The 22,848-nt window shown below is 42.0% G+C and overlaps 1 protein-coding gene and 1 long non-coding RNA gene across 10 annotated transcripts in view; one reads left to right on the forward strand and one right to left on the reverse strand.

The window, feature by feature from the left end:
* Mef2a (myocyte enhancer factor 2A) overlaps positions 1-5,029 on the reverse strand; it is a 126,349-nt gene extending 121,320 nt beyond the window's left edge. For 4 of the 9 annotated variants that reach the window (XM_063249936.1, XM_063249928.1, XM_063249931.1 and 1 more), the window contains exon 1: positions 4,882-5,028. The gene's annotated coding sequence lies outside the window, so the exon portion shown is untranslated. Of the gene's footprint in view, positions 1-4,881 lie in introns of all 9 variants that reach the window. The other 5 variants (XM_063249933.1, XM_063249934.1, XM_063249932.1 and 2 more) reach the window with 3 other exon arrangements.
* Positions 5,030-5,455: 426 nt separating this feature from the next.
* LOC134476362 (uncharacterized) lies at positions 5,456-21,596 on the forward strand. Its single transcript, XR_010047931.1, has 2 exons — positions 5,456-6,866; positions 16,642-21,596. It is a non-coding gene; the product is annotated as an uncharacterized LOC134476362 (long non-coding RNA).
* Positions 21,597-22,848: the final 1,252 nt, after the last annotated feature.

Consider the following 22,848-nt stretch of genomic DNA (forward strand, 5'->3'; position numbering starts at 1 on the left):
TATCGGGTTGTCTTGTGAAATACTGTGTTGCTTAAATTGTTCTGTTCTGATCTGCTTTGTTATGTCCTCTTTTATCTTACTCTCTTTAAAATTAAAAAAAAAAAAATTTAAAAAAAGATGTGCCTTGCAAGACAGAGATTCCATTTCACCAAGAAATGGCTATCACCAAGAAATCAGCCAGTAACAAATGCTGACAAGGCTATGAGGAAAAAGGAACCCTTTTCCACCGCTGGTGACAGTGCAGACTGGTATAACCACTGTGGAAATCAGTATGGAGATTACTCAAAACGCTAGGGTTAGAGCAACCATTCGACCTACCTATTCCCCTTCTGGGTCCCTTCCCAGAAGAATTAACTCATACCACAGCAAGATATGTCCACCCATGTTTATAGCAGCACAATTTCTAACAGCTAAATCTTGGAAACAACCTAAATGCCCATCAACTGAGGAATGGATAAAAACAGATGTGCTTTTTTTAAATAAAATTAAGCACTACTCAGCCATAAAGAAGTATAAATTTGAGACTTTTATAGGTAAATAGATGCAACTCAAGACCATACTCATAAGTGAGATAAATCATACATGCATATGTAAATATCACACTGTCTCACCAAATATGCGATGCTAAGCAAGCAAGATCCAAAATGTACAATAGGCACTGTGAATTAGGAAGAAACTGCTCAAAAGAAAAAGAGAAACTGTGATGCAAGAAAGAAGAAAGGAAAAGAAAAAAAAAATATATATATATATACACACAGGATAGTTAAGACAGTTACACAGCTAGTTTCTCTTAATTCATTGAAACAATATTTCATGCCTGTATCTTGTACTCTGAGTAACTACTATAACAATAACAATACCCAATGTATTATTGTTATTCTATGAGCCTGTTTTGAAACTGGTTTTTATTTTTATTTTTCTCTTTAAAATTAAAAGTTGTAAAAATTTTTAAAAAGAGGTGCCTTGGTTGATATTTACTGAAAATCTGATGAATTACCGTTTTTGCCCATGTTAAATCCTCTGGCTTTCCACATCATCCGCTGATAAAATTATAAAGTAAATTGCCTGCCACCTTACACCAATACTCAAACACAGATTTCTACCTAGCAAATGAGCTATTTTTAAAAAGTTTATGTGCTTATGATTTCATCTTAAGCAACTACTAAACACAATTAAGTAAAATATTAATTCAGCAAATATAATTAAAATTCAAAAATAACAAAATACCTATTGAAATATAGTATTTGTTAAATAAGTGCCAAGATAACCAATGCTAGGCACAAGACCTACTAATCAACAAAAGGGTTTATACCACTGTTCATTGTAATAAATTGGACATAACATCCTTTTATTATAGGATACAACAAGGACACATGGATAAAATAATTTTGCTTCACAAACTAGATTAAATGAAATATAAAGGAATTATAATTACCCACTACATACTTACACCAGGTAGGTTATGTAAATGTTTTGAGCTTTTAAATTTTAAATAGTTATCTTAAAGATAACTCTCATAGATCGTTCCTAAAAAACATAATTCAATGATTCCAGGAAAACCACTTATATTTAACTCTAATTAAAAAAAAATAGGGGAGATTACAGAAGTTAGAAGCAACCTATGGAGATCAAAAATCTAATGCAGAATAGCCAACCAACTATTGTGTCAAACTGGCCAATGAATTGAGACATTGGACTATTTTATCCACAACAAATAAATGCCTGAGCATTCTGAAACTCTTTTGGTCACAAACACTAAACACACACATACTGGGCAAGGTGGTACGCGCGGTCTTCACAGGAAGGAAGCAATGGAAGCAGGAAGAGGAGAAAGGGGCCCCAGGCAACTCGAATTTCTGTACATTACACCTCAGGCAATGAGCTAGTACCTTTCACACTTTCTCATTTGAACTCTAATAACACCATGAGGCAAGTGGTATAATTTCCATTTTACAGAAGGTATTCCGTACTTTGTCAGGAGTGACGCTAGTTTCTACATCAAGATCTAATTGCAAAATCAGTTTTCCTTTATGAGGGCTTGCAAATCAGCATGACATGTTAAGAATTTGCTTGTTCTAAGTTATCCAGCTGAAAGTCTGATACAATTTCTGAATGTACACTTCTCTTTACTACTAAAACATTAAGAAAATAGACATCTCTCAATTTACTGAGAACATTTATAGAAAAAGCAAGAGTGATCATTTTCTCAGTCTTCTAAATGCCCCTTCACTGATAAAACTCACACTGGACTTTGCAACATTACTATGTACCATGAGTGTATCTTTCAACAATCTTTCAAAATAAAATACTATATTTCAAAACAAAATGCCCCCAAAATGCCCCACATCACTATTATATGAAACAATAAATTTCTCTTGTCCGACTAAAAGCAACAAAGGGGGGAAAAAGGGCTTTCCAAAACTGACAAGCATGCTATGGTCCAAAAACATATTTGCTTATGCCTACGTTCTCTGTCCTATGTCCTATTATTTAGCAGACTAAATCAGAACACAAAATCTACTGACATTAGACTACCTCAAACTTCAAAATCATTTTCTAATAAACATTTCCATAATTACTTAACCACTCTCAAATACCTTGGGTAGTGAAACAATGAATGACATTGTTATTATCTGAATATTAATAACAATAACTACTACTATATTCTAAATGAAAAACATAAAGCTGTAAGGAATCTTCTCTAGAAAAATACAGCATCATAACTTGAAATAACGATGTTTTTGAAAAATTACTCCCAATTATATTTGCCAAAACAAAACAAAACAAAATAACCCCTCTTTTGTCACATATAGCCACTGGGGAAGCACTTTTAAAAGCTCTACATAAAATAATTACTCTCAGGTCACAATTCAACCTAATGACATTCTTTCTGAGCCTCAATAAACTATTTTGTTTTCCCTGAACACCCCAATAATTTAATTTTCAAAAACATGTCATAGAAAGTTTACTTTTAACACCTTTGTTCAAACATGAAAAAGATTTTAATTTATATAACTATAGCGTCAATAGATAAGCAAATAACTTTAGAGTGAACACTATTTCCTTACAAGCACTGACTGCTTAAGTATTGAAAACATTCTTCCAACAGAATTACTAATCTAGAGTCTACAAACACTCAAATCACTAGTTTTAGCCAACTAAAGAGCTTACTAAACATTTTCTCAACTTTTGCAGCAATGGTCACTGAGAAAGGTGAGTCTAGGGTCAATGAATGCATCAGTATATACAACAAATACTAAGCTTTCTGTCTATGGCACAGACGTGTCTTATACATTATATTTGTATAAATATTACTTCTACTATAAACTTTAACTTGGCATCTGCTTTAGTGAAAACACTGACTCTTTCCCTAAAACAAAAGTTGCCATTTGCAGGAAAAGACGTAAGACTGAAGACAGAGCTCTCCAAAACACAAAAACAAAACAAAATATGCACATACAAAAGTCATAATAGCACAAGACAGTTATTTTTACCTTCATTTCCTAAATTCACATTAAAAGAAATGTCATTTTTGTATGTTAAGAAAAACACAACTATTCTGTTTACCTTTTCCAGACTGTTCAAGTACTGCCAAGGTAACACAGATTTTAAAACTGACAACTGGAGTACTTAGCAGTTGCCAAAACAACACAGCTGGATTCTTAAAGGGAAAGTACTCTTGTGTAACATACACCTAATTACGGCTTTCAAGAACCTTATCTTCACATAGTAATGGATGAGACAAGGCACAAGGGAAACATGCTGTGCTAAAAACCTGAAAAACACAGTGTAGTATTTGCCTTAAAATACACATACTACTGTTAACACATCACAGAAGGCCTTTGTAATAGCAGTTATTGAAATCTCAATTTCATTGTGAACTAAAATAAAGGTTAACACTATGTTGTAGTCAATACACACAGGTTTTCCTGACAGGAGACTGGCTTCACAGCTCAGGAAATTCATTCCAGATCTGAGCAAAATTTTATGGTTACACTTTCACGAGAAAAAAAAATTTTTTTTCCTAACGCAGAAACGTTCACCTTTCCAAAACTTGTTTGCCCCGTCACGTATTTTTAACCCTCGCTGTTCACAGATGTCAACGAACCAAAAGGCAAAGTTTCTATCACACAACACCTCCCCAGCGTGCTAGATCTACTTGGACGGAGGGGGAGAGAGGTTCCCTCCGCAGTCTCCCGGGCGCCGCGACGGCTCTCGGCGTGGCCGGCTGTCCACACCCGCAGGTGCCCCGAGCCCGGGACGCCGCCCCAAATGCGGACCCCGACTCCCATTACATGCACGCAGACTTCAGACCTCAGTGTTCCGCCCCGTTAGACCAACCTTCTCCCAAAGCAGAAGTGGGGAACTTCTGCAAGTCCAGCCACCGGGAGAACGGCCCGCACCAGGGCTCCAGTCCTCCGGGGAGACCCCGGCCCCCGAGGGCAACAGGAAGGAGCCCTCACAGCTCCGAGGCCCCTAGGGAACTCCTTCAACTTTCAAGGAAGCGACGTCCACCACCGCCCCGCCGGCCCGGGGAAGCCGCCCGCCACGCACCCCGCGACAGAGCCTCCCCGAGTGGCCCCGGGGCGCCCGTCAGGCCCCGGCCCCCGCCCCCACCTCTGCGGGCTCCTCGCCCCTCGCCGCCGACCCCGACCTGGCCACCCCTCGCCGCCACCCCGCACCCTACATGCCCGGCCGCCGCGCGCCCGCGACCCCGGCCCCTTCCAAGCCCGACACGGCCTCATCCCGGGGTCCCCCGCTTCCGCGCGCCGCCCCTCGCTCCAGCACCCCCACCCCAGCCCTCGTCAGCCCCCCGCCGAGACACCGCCCCCTCCAGCACCGCCGGCCCCGAGGCCCGAGCCCGCCGCCCGCGGCCTTCACCGTGTCTCCGGCGCAGCTGGCGGGCGCACACACGCCGCCGCCCGGGCCCGCCACAGCACGCAGCGCCGCCCGGAGCCGCCTCCTTCAGCCCGGGACTCGCCGGGACATCCGCGCACGGATCCCCACACCGGGGCTATTTTTAGGGACAGGCCTCGGCCAGACCGGAACTCGTTCCTCGCGGCGCGCGTGCGCACTGAGACTGCCGCGCGGTGTTCCTCCGCCAGCGCGGCCTTTTCTCTCTTCCCCTCGGCTCCCTGCTTATCGTCTCTCTTGGGGGCTTCCTGGGAGAGACAATTCCTCCCCTTCGTGGTCTTAGAGTACTTGGAAAGAGAAAGACACGGGTGCGGGCACCAAAGAGTCACGCCGTTGGGGCGCGCGTGCGGCCCGCGAGGGCGCGCGGCGGACTATGTTTTCCGGGTGGGTGAGGAGACGGATCACCCGGCACAGGAAGGCGATGACGGCGGTTTGGCGCCCGGGCTTCGGGCGGCAGCTCGCCTCCCTCGGAAGGACCGTGTTCTCCTGGAAGGGTTACTGGTCACTTGATGAGGGCCCGGGCGCCTCCCAGGGCGGGGCGGGGCGGCCCGGTGGCGACGCGCCCCGCCGCCCCCGCTCACGGGCCGGGCCGCGGGAGTCGGAGCCCCAGCGGCTCCAGGGACGCGGCGCGTGGCACATCGCCGCCGTGGCCCGCGCTCCGGCCCGCCCGGGCCTTGGGGGCCGGGGAGTGGGGGGCCGGGGCTTCGAGGCCGGGGCCGCAGCGCCCTTCCTGCAGCCTCCCGGAGGCCGGTGGCCCGCGGTGTCCTTTGGGGTGACTCAGACTCCCCCCTGCCGCGCCCACGGGGCAGAGCCTGGCAGCCCGCTCTGCAGGCGCGCTTGGCCGCCCTGGACCTAGGCTCACCACACCCTCCTGCTGCTCAGAACCGCCCCGTGCTCCTGCTGGGCCAGATGCCTGCTCACCCTACCTGGGCAAACAATTGGCGCCCCGGCCCCAGGAGCCCGGTCTCTGGGTCCCCATCCTTACCTAGTAGGGCTTGAAGGGTCCTGGAAGGATAGGGACACTTGCAAGCTGGCCAGCCAAGCTCCCCATGTTACAGGAGAGAAACAACCTGCTATTAATGATATCCAGTATGCTTTTAGCCCTAAAACTGTATGATGGACATTTTACCCACAGCATCTCATCTAATCGATAGGACTTCACCAATGATGTAGACTTCGGCTTCTGTTGCCGTTTACAGCTGAGCAAAGAGATGCTAAGAGCCAGCCAAGGTAACCTGGCAGGGTCACTGACCTTCAAGGCACTGGGAACTGGAACCCTTCTCACTCTGCATATCCATTTTTCTGAGAGAAGGGCAAACATATGTTTGGGACAGCTGCTGCTTCTTGTGGAGTTGCTGATTTTGTCCAGAGTGTCTAGGAGGTGAACTTTGTTGGCCCTCTTGTCCTGAAAGCCACTCACCTCTTACAAGTTTCTCTGGGCTACAACGCATCCCTCTGCACTCAAAAGTGCCCATGCAGTGGACACAGAGACGATGATCATTTTCATTTGAAAGTCAGAGATTCGATCCTGTGCACATTGCTTTAAAACAGCAGATGGACAGGCAGTGGGCAGAAGAACTAGAAAGTTAACAAAGGAAGCTGGAGGTTAGCTGGCTTCTCCATCAAGGACAGAGACTGCTGGGAAGAGCCTGAAAAGGAGGCACGTGATACCAGGCCCTGCAAATATCTCGAAAGTCTGCTCAGAACACCCGGTCTTCAGGGGAGCTACCAACAGGGACTGCAGAGAGAATTTTAAAATTTGGTGTAAATCAATAGAAATGCATGCATTTTAACCTGCCAGAGACTGCAAAGACAGCTGTATGTAGCACTTCTACTCCGGGAAAGGAGGAAGAGTTTGATGCTTTTCTTCAAAATCAAGGAATTGGCCGCAAAATAAAGGGCTGGGGATTTAGATCAATGGCATAAGCGCCTGCCTGGCAAGCAAGCAGGAGGTGAGTGAGTTCCATCCCCAGTACACAAAAAACAAAAAAAAAAAGGAATTGGTATGAGCAATAGTGAGGCCGTGTTTCCTCGTTTCTTCCTTCCCTTCACCCTGCAAGGGTGATGAACAGACTATTCCCAAAGACCCTCATTACTGTGTTCTAGTTCCTGCCTCTGCAGAAGCTGAGACTCCTGGGGCACAAGACAGTAAGCCCAGATTGTCCACCCACCGTCTGTCCCAGTGCTGTGGTTCACCCCAGAAGCCTGGCGGAAAACTTGGCTATGAGACCAACCAAGGCAGAAATGAAGAGTGTGTGTGTTGCCTTAGAATTCTCACCACCTCCTGCATAACAAAACCATTGTCTAAGAATTTCAGGGCATGGTAAGAGGGGAGATTGGAAAGCAGGGAGGAAAAGGAAAGATAAATTTAACAGTTCCGGAGCCCAGCTGTTGTAAAGTGCAATAGCAGAGCACAGAATAGTTATAACAACTAACTTTAGGAGTTAGTTGTGCCGATCTCAAAAATGTGTACCTGAAGTCCAGTGTTTCTAGCAACTACTAGCACTCTTATGTGTGACACTGGCTTGGAGGGAGCTTCTAAGGAGCAGTGGTTGCAGTCTCCCACTCCATCTGGCGTCTTCAGGGCACTGAGGTGTCAGTGTGTCTGGGTGGTGAGGGCTCAGCATTGCCCGAGGTCCTGGGGTACAGTGGCAAGACAGCAGCCCTGCTTCCTTTAAAAGGTCTGACAGGGTATGCGGGAGAGACACAGCTTAAAACACCAGCTCAACAATCACCGTGACAGGATACCCAGCTGCCAGAGAGCACTTAAGGAGCCCCTGAGTATCTAAAGAGAAGAGAATCAGGGAAGGCTTAGAGCTCCCTAGGCAGCAGGGGTTTCTTACTACCTGGCCAGTTTGTCCACCACCTCTTCTTCCTGTCACCTCACTGATCCCATTCAGAAACCCAAGAAGCTACATTGTATACATCAACCCATTTCTTCCTCTCTTCAAGACAAACCCCTTTCAACCAACCATGTATGTCACTTTCTCTAAGAACCCTTCTCTAAGATAGTGCTTTAGTTAAAGCACTGTATACAATAAGCATTTCTTCATATACATCTGTTTCCTTCCTTTTAGAGTTAGTTCCTTAAATCCAAGAACTATGATTTACTTCCTAATATATTCACAGTGTTTAGCACAGCGCCTTGCATAGAGTACCATCAAGTAAACATTTGTTAAATATCTAGGAGTGGCCTTTAGGCAGAGGGAGTGCTGCACACAGAGGCCTCTTGGGTGCGGTTCAAGAGGAAACGCGCAGCCAGCACCATGCCCTGGGTCTGGATGGCGCGTGTGCACCAAGTGGTGGGAGATGAGGCTGGAAGAGAGCTGGGAGTGAAATGGTGCAGCGCCTCCGCTTTTACTGTTTGCATGCATGTGCATTTACATTTTGTTTTTAAAACAATGAGGAGCCCCACCAGATACTAAGCAGGTAAATAGCTTGATATTTTTGAGTTTTTAGAAGATTCACTTAGGATCCAGTAGTTGAGAGTGGATGAGAGATAGCAAAATGTCTTTGTGTGTGTGTCTTTGTGTGTCTTTGAGACAGGGTCTCCTTATGCAGTTCAAGCTGGCCTTGGGCTCACTCTGTAGCCCAGGCAAGTCGCAAACTCACAATGATCTCCTGCCTCAGCCTCCCAAGGGCTTGGATTACAGGAGTGAGCCACCATGCCCAGCTTTATAGCAAGATGTCTTAGCTACTTTTCCTTTTGCTGAGACAAAATACCTGACATCCAAACTTAGAGGAGGAAAGGTTTTTATAGGTCACCGTTTGTAAGAGCTTCAGTCCATAATCACCTGGCTCCAAGGCAGGGTGACATGGCAAACAGGCATCCAAGAAGAGAAGCAGTTCTTGGTGGGGAGAAGGTAGCAAAGCAATGAGGCACAGACACTGCTCTTTCTATTCCTTATGTTTCATCCAGGGTACTTAGGGTGGGTAGCACTCACTCCCTTAATCCTAGAGCCCTTGAGCCTAGCATTGCACAATCCCAGCATCACACAGCTACGGCTCACCTAAAGACCCACCTGTGATTGAATAAGGCGTTGGAGGGACATCTACATACCAGCCATAATACAAGATAGAACTATCACAATAAATTGCAGAAGACTGAAGAGATCTGATAACTAAATGCAAAATGGGAACCTGGGTTAGATGCTGATATACAGAGGAGACATGAGAGAGAAAACTCATGAAATTTGAGCTTATAGATCAGAATTGTGTAATATGGTAGTATTACATCAATATAATTCTCTGGTTATGATAACTGTGTTATCCTTATATAAGATGAAAATATTCAGGGAAAAACTCCATGAATTCTGTGTACCATATGTGAAATTAGTAGTTAAGTTTGAAATTATTTCAGGATAAAAATAATTTTTAAATTGATAAGATTTATTTGTTAAGTTTGATACAATTTATATGTATACACATAATGATCACATTCATCATAAGGAACTTCTTGCGCACGATATGTCTTGGTTCCTCTTTTTTGTCTCCCACCCCCCCCAACTCCTCTGCCCCTCCTTATTTACAATGCTTTGCTTCCATTCTATCCTTCTCATTTTTTCTCTCCTTACCCCAAGTTCCCTTTCCTTCTAAACAATTTCTTCCTGTTTCACAATGTCTATTATATGTATTGGTTCTTACTTATACTGTCAGTTTCTCACAATAACAGTTACCACACATGTGTGTCCAATTTATTTCACTTACAGATACGGTCTCAAGGTACATCCATTTAACTATAGATGTCTCAAGTTTATCCTTGTTTATGACTGAGTAGTACTCCATTGGATAAAAAATAGACATCTTCTTTATCCATTCCTTGGTTCATGGGCATTTGGGTTGTTGTCAAGATTTAGCTATTACAAATTGTGCTACTAGAAAATGGGTGCACATCACTTGCTGTGCTGTGATGTTTTTAGTTCTTCTGAGAAGATACCTAGAAGGAGAATAGCTGGGTTGAATGGAAACTCAAATCCTAGTTTTTTGAGAAATCTCCACAATGATTTCCACAGTTGTTGTGGTTTGTTTAAATGTCCCCTCAAAGCCTTATGCAGTCATGGAGGCAACTGAGTCTAGTGTTAGTGATTGGTTCTTCATCTAGTGCTGGGATTGACGGTGTGGGTGCTGCACCCGCCCAGGGATGGGTACCCAGCATACATTATAAGGGAAGGAAGGAGGCATGCTTTTTCTTTTTTCCCTTGCACTCTAGTCGCAACTGCCATGAACGGCTACCCCTTTAGCCAGCCAGGCCAGCTTGCCTTGGAGCCAGCTGACTGGATTAAAACCTCCAAAAACTGTACGATAAATAAACCTTTCCTTCCTTCATTTTGGGCATCAGGTATTTTGTCTCAACAGTGAGAGAAAAGTAACCATGACAGTGGTTCTGCCAGCCTACACTCTCACCAACAACAGTGAAAAAGAGTTCCTTTTCCCCCACAGCCTCCGCAGCATTGTCACTGGCTGATTTCTTGATGGAGTAAAATGGAATCTCAGCATCGTGTTAATGTGCATCTTTTGGATGACCAGTGATGTTAAGCATTTTTCATGTATTTATATTTACAGTTTCTACTTCTTCATCTGAGAAGTGTCTGTTCATTTCAGAAGCCCATTTATGGACTGGGTCTTTAAATTTGAAGGTTCTGATTTTTTTCAATTCTTTATAAGTTGTAGATATTAGTCCTTTGTTTGAGGAACAACTGGCTAAGATTTTTTCCACTCTGTGGGTTGTCTTTTCACTCTGTTGGTGATTTCTTTTGCTGTGCAAAAGCTTTTTAATAAGACAAGATCCCAGTTGATTCTTTGTAGTGTTTCCTGTGCCTCTGGGGTTTTGTTCATGAAGTCTTTGCCTACAGCTGTGATTTCAAGAGTTCTACATAGTCCTCTCCCAGAATTTTTAACATTTCTGTTGTAATATTTAGATCTTTGGTACATTTTGACTTTAGTTTGATACACGGTGATAGACATGTGTCTAGTTTTAGTCTTTGGCATGTTCAGAGCCAGTTTTTCCAGCACCATTTATTAAAGAGGCTATCTTTCTTCCAGCGAATGTGTTTGGCCCCTTTGTCAAAGATAAGGTAGGTGAGTGTGTTTGAAGTTGTTTCTGTATTTTTAAATCTGTTCCACTGATCCTCAGGTCCAATTTTAGTATTTTATAATTTACTGAAATCTCCAGTTAAAATTATTACATGAAGTATATTAATCAGTTTCTTGTTGCTGGGACAAAAATCTGATGTACAGAATTTAAAGGAAGAGATCTATTTTGGCTCACAGTTTCAAAGACTTCAGTCCATGGTCAGCTGACTGGAATACAGAAACATCTTGCCAGCAGAGTGCGGTGGAGGAATGTTACTCAGCTCACTGCATCCATGACCCACTGCCCCTAAAGAGTCTCCACCTCTGGGTAACCCATTCAGCTATGAACTCATCAGTGGGTTAATCCATTGATGAGATTAATGCCTTTGTATCTTTTCTAAGAGTTTGTTCATCCAGTCAAATTGCCAATTAAGATTAGCCAGCACATGGTGTTCCTCCTTGGAGGAAGTTATAACTGGAAAATGTTAGTTACATAAAGCACAAGTACAACACCTTACAATAGCAGGTTAATACAACTTGAGCAGTATTAAAGGCATTGTTGAGGTGGTGATTTTTTGTTTGTTTGTTTTTGTTTTTGTTTTGTTTTTTTTTTTTTTTGGAGACAAGTTTTGGCTATGTGATTCAAGTTGTCCTTGAATTCACTACGTAGCCCAAGCTAACCTAGAACTCACTGCAATCCTCCTGCCTCAGCCTCCACTTCCATGACCCACCTCTGTATTTTGATTTTATCTTTGTAATTCAGGCTGGCCATGAACTCCCTACAGAACTCAGACTGGCCTTTGAACTTCCTGCAATCCTCTTGCCTTAGCCTTTCAAGTGGTGGGATTATAGGCATGTGCCACATGTATATAATTATGGCTATTTTGAGATGACCAATATTCTAAATTGAAGGAAAGAATATTTCCAGCTAATATACAAAGCAGTAGGGTTTCATGTCTACCATGTGGCTAAATATTAAAAACTGACACATACACATGTACAACTTCTAACACTACCAGCTAATCCTTTTCAGGCATCAAAAGTGGTGTTTTCAATATCACTTGAGCTTTTATTCTTGAAAGCCTGGTGATGAAAAGGATGGATTCAGGTTCTCAAAAAAAAAAAAAAGGATAAAAGAGACTTCTTTGGCTCAGTTTATATTCTTACACGAAAAACTCTACATAAAGATTAAATACACCTTAAAAATACAAGAAGTTGAATCTTTGACAGCTGGGTGTTTTACACAATCAAACTTCAAGCAAGTCTTTCAATTTCTATTATATGTTGTCATTTTGCTACAACGCATTTTTTTCTGTACAGAGTTTATTCTGACTTTGTGATTCTCTCCCATAGCTAACAATATATTCACTTGTCAATTACAACAATTCCCAACTTTGAGTTTATTTCTTCCCATGGGTGGTATCCCTCCAAAGAGGGGCTATATTTCACACATCCCCCCAAAACCCACCCACACCAGCCCCCTGCCTATGAAACCATTATGATCTCTCTCTGCTGTTCTCTTTGCCTAAGTGTATTTGTCATAACTGCTTTTCCTGAGGCTGGAGCTGTCCTACCAAACACTCTTTAGTTTCCGCTCAGTAATTTCATTCCCAGTGCATTCCAGACATGACTAGTTTCTGCTATGTATATTAGGATGTTCACTTACAGCCACTCTGGTCCTGTGTGCTCCTGAAGATGCTGAAGTTTTAACAATTTACCTAATGTTACACACCCGGAAGATGGTAGAGGTGTGGTTTAAACAAAGGAATCATTACTCCAAAACTGTTGGTCTTCTAAAGTGACTCCCAGATTGGCCTCAAATCACATCTTGAGATATGATATCCTGTGTGTCTTGAAGTCACAGAGAAGACGGCCAGTTGTCTCTATGAGGTTCACATTCTACAGATCATTCCTAAGCTGAAACTCACAATCTAGCAAGGATTTTTATTTGCTAGAATTTGAGGATATTGTGATTTGAGGTAAATCTGGGAGTCACTGAAAAGGACCACCAGTTTTGGAGTAGTGAGTCCTTTGTTTAAATCACACCTCTACCATCTCCCGGGTGTGTAACATTAGGTAAATTGTTAAACCTCTCCAAAACTCGATTTCCCTACATATATACAGGAATTGTTATTCGAGGTTATTTGACAATTGAGTAAATCCATGTGAGGCACGTACATCAGCTCGTGTACCTATCAGCACAGCTGTACCTAAATAACAGCTGTGTATACGCCTGTTCACTGTTACATCTTGCAAACTTCTACTGAGGTTCAGCTCTGTGTTGGAGAATCTTCTGAGCCTTGAGAATACACAGGAAGACCCATGTTCTCATGGAGCTTCTAGTCATGGAGGTAAGAAGACAATTAAAATACATAAACAGGAAAATGTCAGATAGTGATAGGGCTTAGGGTGAGGGTAACAGAAGATCACTGTAAAGAATCATTGAGCAGAAAACTTGACTTTGGGGCAAGGAAGGCAGTGGCATTTCAGCTGAGTTGTCAAAGGTGCTGTCAAAATGAAGACCCAAGGGACAATGTCTGACGCAGAGGGAAAAAGAATGAAGCTCTCGGGGTGTTACCAAGGTTATTTTACTCAGAGAACAGAACGAGCACAAGCTTGGCTGACACAAAGCTGGGGGCATGGGACAGTTTTGTAGTGATTGGAAGGTTACTGTTGCATTGTCATTACCTAGTAGGATAATCAGGAAGAAGCCAAAGATTAAATCACCAGCTGATTAGTACGAACTGTTCCCTTCCGTACACAAGGTACAAGTAAGGCAACTGATGATTAGTCTGTTCAGCTCCAAGTGACAGAACCCTGTGTCAAACCGACTGAAGCAAAAAATTAAGAGGGGGGAATTTATTGTTCCACCTATCTGAATATTCGAAGGTATAGTAGTTTCCTTTATCCCTGGTTTCACTTTCTGTGGCTTTGGTTACCAGCAATCAATAAGTAGGAGGGTGAACAGGGCATCATAAGATGCTTTGGGAAATCACATTCACATCACTTTTATTATATTGGTGTAGTTACTCTACCTTTATTGTTAATTTCTTACTATGTCTAATTTATAAATTAAACTTTATCATTCTTATGTATGTAAAGGGAAGAACATAGTGTAGATAGGGTTTGGTACAGTCCAAGCTTTCAGGCATCTACTGTACATCTTGAAATGTAACCTCTGCAACTAAACGGGCACCACTGTATGTTCAGTCCCAGGAGTGCCGCCTTGGAAAGTGAAATGACATCTCCTCTGTATCTTTCTTTTCGTTCACTCTGTCCTGTACTGTTGCGTTGCTTTCACTTCCAGATGGGGCCCTCCTTACATCTGATCCTGCAGAAACTGTGGTGTTAACAGTTTCTAGTTTAGCAATCTCCACTGAAAAGAGAACTTTCTTTTAATTTTTTATTACCACAGTGCCAGTTGAGACCATCCTGGGTAGAATGTCTCTCTCCAAACCAGTCACTGTGGCCAGGGTAATAGGGTGCTCTGATTGGTCAAGTCTGAGTACTAGCTCATAGTCAGACTCCAGAGAAGGGACTCAAACTCACTAAAACCCCAAGGACATATGGAGTGACGGTGGGGAAACAGTTCTTTGCAAATTGGAATGCCATTAAAAGGAGAATTGTGTGCTAAACAAAAAGAAATAATGTCTCAACAATCAGTCAGCAAGCATTGTTTGTGTGCTTGCATTTAGGCTGCAAGTCATAGAAATTCAGCCAGCGCCATCAATGCTAAACCTTCTCCCATGTGTGAAGAGACACAGGGGGAGAGTTGTCAATAAGAAGCCTACAGACTTTGTTATAAGCCTGAAATTCTATGTGCTGCCTTCACAGCTCTGACCTTGTGAAGTCCCAAAGGCCTACCCATGAGATCCACTGCTCTCATCAGACATACCCCCCGCCAGAGGCAAAACACCCTTGATCCTGTCCCCAGTTCCCCTACTGTCCAAACCAGATGCACTTCATCCAGTTCTAAACCTAATGGGTTTCTCATTGCTGCCAGCCTGCAGGATTCAAACAAGTGATCCTGCAGGAATGAAGGGGCACCTCACCTCCTTCCTACAAAGCCTGCCTCGCACGGACTCTGCAGCTTCACTCTACTTCTGTCACTCAGAGCCGGCGGTATCCTCTTCCCCCAGGCTAAGTATCCTGACTAATAAACTGCTACCAGTTGCATCTGTCCAGTGGAAGGTGTCGTGTGTCCGGTCGTCTCAAGTTAATTAGAGCAGGGGATTCCTTCCCCACCAGCAAAGTGGATGGGAAGTGACCAGATCACAGACTTCAGTTACTTTTCAAGGACTTAGCAGAGCTCTTTGTACACGACAGTTTATTTGAGCCTTCACCAGACTATGCTAAACCCCAGAAGCTTCGTGCCCAGGAACCACCCCACACAGTGACCCCAGCCCCTCTTCTCTGAACACTTTCTCTAATCTGAGGGCTGGCCAGCAGCCATGGTGTCTTAATTGCTAATGCCCAAGAGTCTAGCTGAGGACTTGACACATAGTAGGCTTCCAACAAACGTCCCCTGAGTGAAAGAACAGATCATTGTCTTCAGTCAGGCAATGGCAAAGCATGGAACACTCTGGTCTGATTTAAAAGCTTGGTTTCAATCAGAGCCAAATGACCAACCCAGAAAATCTGGGAATGGAAAATCTACTTCATCCTGTGCTTTACAGAGGAAATAAATATGAGACATCCGCATCCACGTTTTTCAGTGCTCATGTTAGCAAAGTATCCAAATGGCCTTAAAATTTTTTTGCTTCATTGTATGCTTAGATTTTCAATGAGGTCTGTTTTTATCAAAAATTTCAACCTCTGCTGGGTAATTGCACAACTCCTGGCTTCACTTGGCCTCATCATCTTGGCATGATTGACTTTTTTTTTCCTTTGGGTACATGCTGCAGGCAAGAATTTTTTGAGCTTTAGTTCTTGTCTTGACTTTTTTTGATCACGTATATCTGTAACTCGGCACATAGATGAAAGCAGACAGCACCAAGAGGGGCAAACACCGTGGAAAATGATAACAAAGTATTTATCATATACAGATCTATGAGCATCACAGTCTTCCCAGAAGTCGTGCCATGGCATGCTGTGTGAACTTGGCACACGGTTTCATGGGGCTGGGTCTGTGCTCGAGAATCATTTGTGCTTTCCAGCAACTTGGCTAAGTTGAATTTAGCCTGCAGAAAGTTTTTTAAATGCTAAAAAGATTTCATCAACATTCTTTACCAGAATTCTTTGTTCTGGTCTTTGGAAGTACAAGAGGGTATTTTTTTTTTAACAGTTTTTCATCAGAATACCATCTAGTGAGTAGAGGTCAGGAATGCTGTTAAACACCCTAGAGTGTATAAAACAACCCTTCCAATAGTGATGGAAAAGAATTATCCAGAAAAAATTGTCAATGGTGCTAAGGTTGAGAATCCTTCTCCTAGACAAATCTCTGCAGGTTTTCATATGTTATGATAGACACTGTCACTGACAAGGGAGTCTGGAACCCTGGGTGCAGTATTTTTGTCCTGCTGGAAATTACATATATGTGTATTTTCTATTATATCTAAAGAGTCCGTGCTAGCAGTTCTAAATGTGTATTCTCGGTCTTTCTTGTGTAGGATATCAGAGGGCACAGAGATCTTTTCCCTACTCTTTTTGCTCCAGGTCTCCTTGTTGGTTAGAGTGATTGGCAGACATAGTGTTTGGGCTGGAGATTGAGATGAACTGCTTGGAATTCACAAGCTCTTGGACCATGTCTGTCACCCGGGTACAGAAATGTCAGTGATGTATTCGTCAGCAAAGGTATGGTTTTCTTTGACTGCTTGGCTCTGTTCATGTTGACTCTAGAGTGCTGAAAAGATAAAATGCTTTTTGCTTTCCCACAGACACACATTGATTCTTATTCTATCAACCTACATATCTACAAATTGCAGATGACCCTAGAGGTGTACTTCTCAGAAGGTCAGAGTATGTGCATTATAGAATTCATAGAAATATTTTATATACCTAGAAATTATCTCTAGAAATATTTTGTATATCAATTCAAGTTTCGCACACACAAATTTACCCAAAAGTTTTTGCCGAGGTAGATCTACAAGGATGTCCATGCAGCATTGTTGATAACGAAAAGAATATGAAAATAAGAAAAGAGCCCAGGAGAAAACATATAAACCATATATGTCATAGTCATTTTCTAGAATATTCTGTTACTGTTAAAAATGTTTTGTTAGCTCATTCAACAGAATGATTTGCACTCTCATCATTTGATTGTCCACTTTCTATGCTTTAATTTTGGGACTTGAACAACTATTTCTAAGATACAATATGTAATTTATCAACTAGTGATTTCTTAGCGTTAATTTCTTTTGAAATTCTGTATTATTTCTACCTTTTTTCTGTTTTACTTTTTTTTCTTTAAATAAAAAAATGAAATAGACCCATACCTGCTGATACAGATCGATACTGAAGTTCTCTGACACACATCTTCATTCCATATCGACACGGAACTTGAAATTCCATCTTGGTGAATGGAAATTTTACTTTGGAAGAATAGTAAGAAACTGCCAATATAACTGCTTTGGGAAAAATCCTGAAAACAAGGTGTGCATGTTCCAAGCAGCCTTCCCTTGGGATTTTGTGCTCTCATTCATTGTTTAAATGTTCTAATCCTGTGTTCACACACACCACGTGCACACATGCACACATTTTCAACAGATGCAATCAGGATAGTAAGACCATCAACTATTTAAACTGTTTTTTTTCCACATTTCTTTTTATATTCAAAAATGCACACAATCTGTACAGATAGCCCCAATTTATGATGGTTTGGACTTTAAATTTTTCAGTTTATGATGGCAAGAAAGTGACACACATTCAATAAAAATTGTACCTGGATTTCAGTTTGGTTTCCTGGACTAGTTCGATGAGGTCTGATTCTGTTTCTTAATACTGAGCAGCAGCAGGGTTGGTGGCGGTGCAGGTCACAGATCCTGGTCAGCCACAGGATCACAAAGGGAAATAACCAAAATCCTACAGTGTAATGTGCTGCTCAACCAGGATGTTTGTAGGCTAAGTGTGCTAAATGCATTTTGAACTTACCAACATTTTCATCTTATGTTGGGTTTATTGGAATGTTTCTGTACTGCAAAAGGATATTTAGGAAATATTAGGTTGAAAAGGAGACTACATAAAACACCATGGAATTAATGACACAATTAGAAGTGGTTCTCTAAAATCATAGCTGTTTAGTCAGCTTCCTGTTACTCTAACAGATAATTGAGGTAAATCAATTTAATAAATTATTTTAATAAATAAAATGTATAAATAAATAATAATAAATAAAACTTAATAAAATTTATTTTTGGCTCACAGTTTTAGAGGTTCAGTCCATGGTCTGTTTGCCCATTGCTTTGGACCTATGGTGAGGCAGAATATTATGGTGGAAGTGTATGGTAGAGATACTTGCTTACCTCATGGCAACTGGGAAGCCAAGAGAATGAAGAAAGAGGTTGAGATCCCATATTCCCTTCAAGAGCACCCCCTAGTAACCTAACTCCCTCTTATTAGGCCCCACCCATAAAGATTTCACCACCTCCCAATAGTACCACAGTCTGAAAACCAAGACTTTAATAAATGAGCCTTTGGTGGGCAATTACCCAAATCACAGCAATAACCAAGTTCACTTATGTTAAATATGCAGCATACCTCCGTTCAAGAATTTAATTCACAAATAAAAGCATTTGGCAAAAGTTTGTTATTGCTTGTGATCTCTGCATCAGATAATGAATGCGGACCCCAGCCATCTTTCCTGCACTAACATGAACATAGCTGTCTTTTTCAGAATCATGGAACACCAATTACGTTTGTGAACTGAGGTATTACTGTAGTACATATATGAGTCTTCCAATATGAACAATACTCTTGATCAAGTATAAGTAGAATATGCCTTATTATTATTGTTATAATGGGTACTAATGGTACCCACATCTAATGATAATGTTTTAAATGTTTATAATATGCAAAAACCATTGTAGTTTATTCTATGAAAGAAGTAAAGATAATTCAGACATGGATACAGGTAGATACTTTTAAATTACCTGCCAGCCCAGGTGAAGACTTTCTCTTGAAGTCTATCTGCAAACTAACTAACCAGGGCTAAGAACTTGGGTGACTCCCTAGAAAGAATTATGGGCATGAACTGGCGCATGGATAAACTAGAGCCCAAAATTTCCATTCCTACAAACCCTAGAGCTGACAACAGACTATTAAGACAAAACACTCACTATGATTACAAACTTGAGCAGGTACAAAAATCTGCCATCTCAATATAACATTTTCTAATTCCTGCTGATAGCAGACAATGTAAACTTTAGCCAACTGGAGGCAAAGTGGGTATTTCAAGATGAGTCTCCAACTCAGGCCTCTCTCCCTTTTTTCTCTGAGAACTAACCTATATTAAGGAGGATACAGGGAGATGCTGACTTGTGGCCATTCTCCAGAACCAGTGGGCATCCATGGAGATCGACAGCTCACTCTGGTTCTTAAGTACAGTAACCCACTCAGTTTGTGTCTTCCCAGGCTAGGATCAATGTTCCCTCACCCAGGGCTAGGTCTCCACCAGGTTCCCTAGTAGTTGCAAGACTTGTGTCAAACCCCACTGGACATAGATCCATGAAACAGATTCCTAAGTCTTCACTTTAGTGTTATGGTTCTCAGCTTCCCTGCACATCAAAATCAACTGAAGAGCTTTTTAAAATGTCTAGGTTTTACCCTTCCCCCCAATCTTCTGATTTAACTGGCCTTCAGGGTGACTTTAATGTGCATCCAAGGGTAAGCACCACTGCCCTGTTTTCTCCGAACAACGTACTTGGATCTCCAGTCTCAGCTGAGGCACACTTTTGGCTCTCTGATCCATTAGTTCTCACATTTTCTTCACCCACAGGCATCGTTTGGGTAACAGATGTACCCAAATTATAGTTGCTTTATATAAGAGAAATTAGTTTCTTGCTCACATAATAATCTAGAGATTTCTAGGTAATAGCTGGAGACACACCCAAATAGGATCTCAGGATATACAAGAACCATTTTGGAGAGTTCAGCTCCTAAAACAACCCAGAGTTACCTGAGTGAGCACCTTGGGGCCAGGTTCCAGAACAGAAGAACCCGCTAAGCTGTCTGAATATAACACTAAGGGAAGGGACCACACGCAAAGCATTGATATCGGTCCCCAAGGGTATTCCAGAGATGTTGGAGCAAATCCGTATTTGTCATCTTGGCTGAAGGAAGATTGAGGACAACAGAACAAGATCATTAAGGGTTATTTCCAAAACTGCATCAAGAGACTGCTTCAGCACATTCCCAGTCTACTTTGCTGAAGGGACCTGTTCTCACTGTTTCTCTCCTCTTGGGAAATGGGAATCATGGGAATCTGTTCATGGTCTGCACAGCGACCACTGCAGGATTTGCACATGGAGTGCCTGAGAAATGCTCCTCTATGCAATGAATGGGTCTCCTGCTACTTCCAGAACATTCACTGGCCCTGGATTCTCTGCTGGGCCTCCAAGTAGAAGATGAATTGGTAGTAACTCTGGGGAAGCAGGAATCCGTGTCAAACTTCGGGCCAGCGCAACTCATGATATCTAATGTCAGGTGACAGGCAATAGCCCAGTTGTTGGTCCAACAGGTGCTGGGACCCATATCAGCATAGCTGCTACAAATTCCTGGGTATCTCACAAAAAGACCCCAGGGTCAGCCATGTGGCTTAAGTAACCACAGGGGCCTCACCTGCAGGTCACAGTTGTCCCTAACTTGAGGGACCCAGGCCAGCATCCACTAGCAGGTGTCATCCATAATTGCCATGGCCTAGAAGCTGATACTTTCATCATTCAGCTGTCGGGCACTTTGTAAATCATGTGTCATGGGCTGTTGTAGTAGATGATGCCAGTGCTTAAAATTTTGAAATCAGCTTATAGATCCACTATAGTCCCACTAATTTCTTTATACAGAAAGTAGGTTTCTGTGCAAGACAGAAACTATCATGCATCTGGATAATGCCTTTTGATCCCAGGAAATCTCTCTGGAATGGACATTTCCTTGTTTCAAGAGGTTTTAATTCTTAGTTTATTAAAGACATTGTTTTGAAGAAGTGTTCAGCAGGATTGTATATTATTTCAACTTTAAATTAATTGCTTCAAAATTAAATTGGGACTCTGTGTTGTTTAATATACACATTTAGAGAAAAGGTGGAGAAGCCACATGCTAACTTTGGGGGAGTAAAGCTACCCTGAGCAAAATGGGGGGGAAGGGGGACAGGAACCAGAGGAGGGAAGCAGCTGTTTGTATGTACTTTTTAAGCACATGAGAAGATCTGATGAAAATATAGCAGAAGTGGTAGAAGCTAAAGGCATATGCATAGTTTTATTTTCTGTGCTTTTCATACCTTTGAAGTTTTATACTCAAACATTTTTAAAATGATAAGATATAGAGGAAGTAAACTATGGAATTTATGTGAGTACTGGAATTTCTTAAAGCTCTGCATGTGATTATTTTGCCTTGAAGATGAGAATATAATGAATGTCCAGTTTGGATTGTAAAGCATCATAAAAATTATGAAACAAACACTTATACGTGTGCTTAGTGTGTGCATGGTTCCAAACTCTTTACTCACTAACTGACTTAGGCAGGTACCGGGACAAACCTCCATCTGGGGACTCAGCTGCCTGAGTTTGCTACTTGAGCTCACTAAGTGAAATTAGACAGGGAAACCTCAAATCAGAAAAGATTAAGCTCCTACTTCTCAATGCATGAGGCTCCAGAGTAGATGAGCCAGAAAAAAATAAATTTCAAGTTCTATGTAACATCCAGTGTGAAATGGATCTGTGAAAAACAGGCAAGAAAGAGACTAGGAATCATGGGAGGACTGAAGCCTGCTGGGATAGCTGCCTTTCCCTGGGAGATAACTTACATCCTGTCTGCTAACATCACATACCTTTTTGCTTGTTTGTGAAATTTATTTCAATGGAATATTTGGAAATACACTCGACCTACTTGTGAAAGTGTTTGATTGCATGTGTTAATAAATCTCTCATTTTATTACTCTAGTTTTCCATTGGATGCATGGAAATTAATTAATCCACTATTCTACTGATGGACATTTGGGAATTGTCCAGTTGAGGCTATTATTAGTGGTAATGCTAAGAATGTTGTGTATTTCTTTGGGGGAAGATGTCTGTGCTTCTCTCTTTCACATATCCTTAGGGTACACATATGTTCAGCTTTTGTACATGCTGGAAAACAGGGGTACCAATGTACATTTTCTCTGTTGGTGAGTGAGAGCACACATTGCCCTGTGACGCCCTCAGAACTTGAATTTATGTGTTGTTTTTAATGAATATCTAATCTGTTCATCTGTGTGTATATTTAGTATTTCCCCTGGAAACAGATTTCTGTTGAGCCAAGAGCCTTCTCCTTGCATTATTTTTCTTTTTCAAAAATTTTCTTGCTTTTTTCACACATGTTTTCTATTCTAGGTGAATTTCAGAATGAATTATTAAGGTCTATGCAATACAGCAATTGCTAAGTTAAGGCAGCATACATTCAAAGTTTTAAAAGGCACTGCCAAATTGTGCACTCAAAGGCTGTGTCAATGATATACCAACAGTGAAAATGAATAACCATTTTTCTCACTTTCACCAACCCTGGATATTAACAAACTGGCCTTCCTACCAAAAACAGGCTGTCATATTGTGCTTAACTTTGTATTTCCCTCCTGAATAAGGTGTTGATTGCATATTTCTTCCAGATTTATTAACAACTTATATTTCTTCTGTGACTGGAATGTTCACACTCCTGGTTAGAAGAAATTCGGCTCAC

Source organism: Cavia porcellus, unplaced genomic scaffold (genome assembly GCF_034190915.1).
Source record: "Cavia porcellus strain 051 isolate PalLab524CR breed Dunkin Hartley unplaced genomic scaffold, mCavPor4.1 scaffold_6, whole genome shotgun sequence".
Lineage (NCBI taxonomy): Eukaryota > Metazoa > Chordata > Mammalia > Rodentia > Caviidae > Cavia > Cavia porcellus.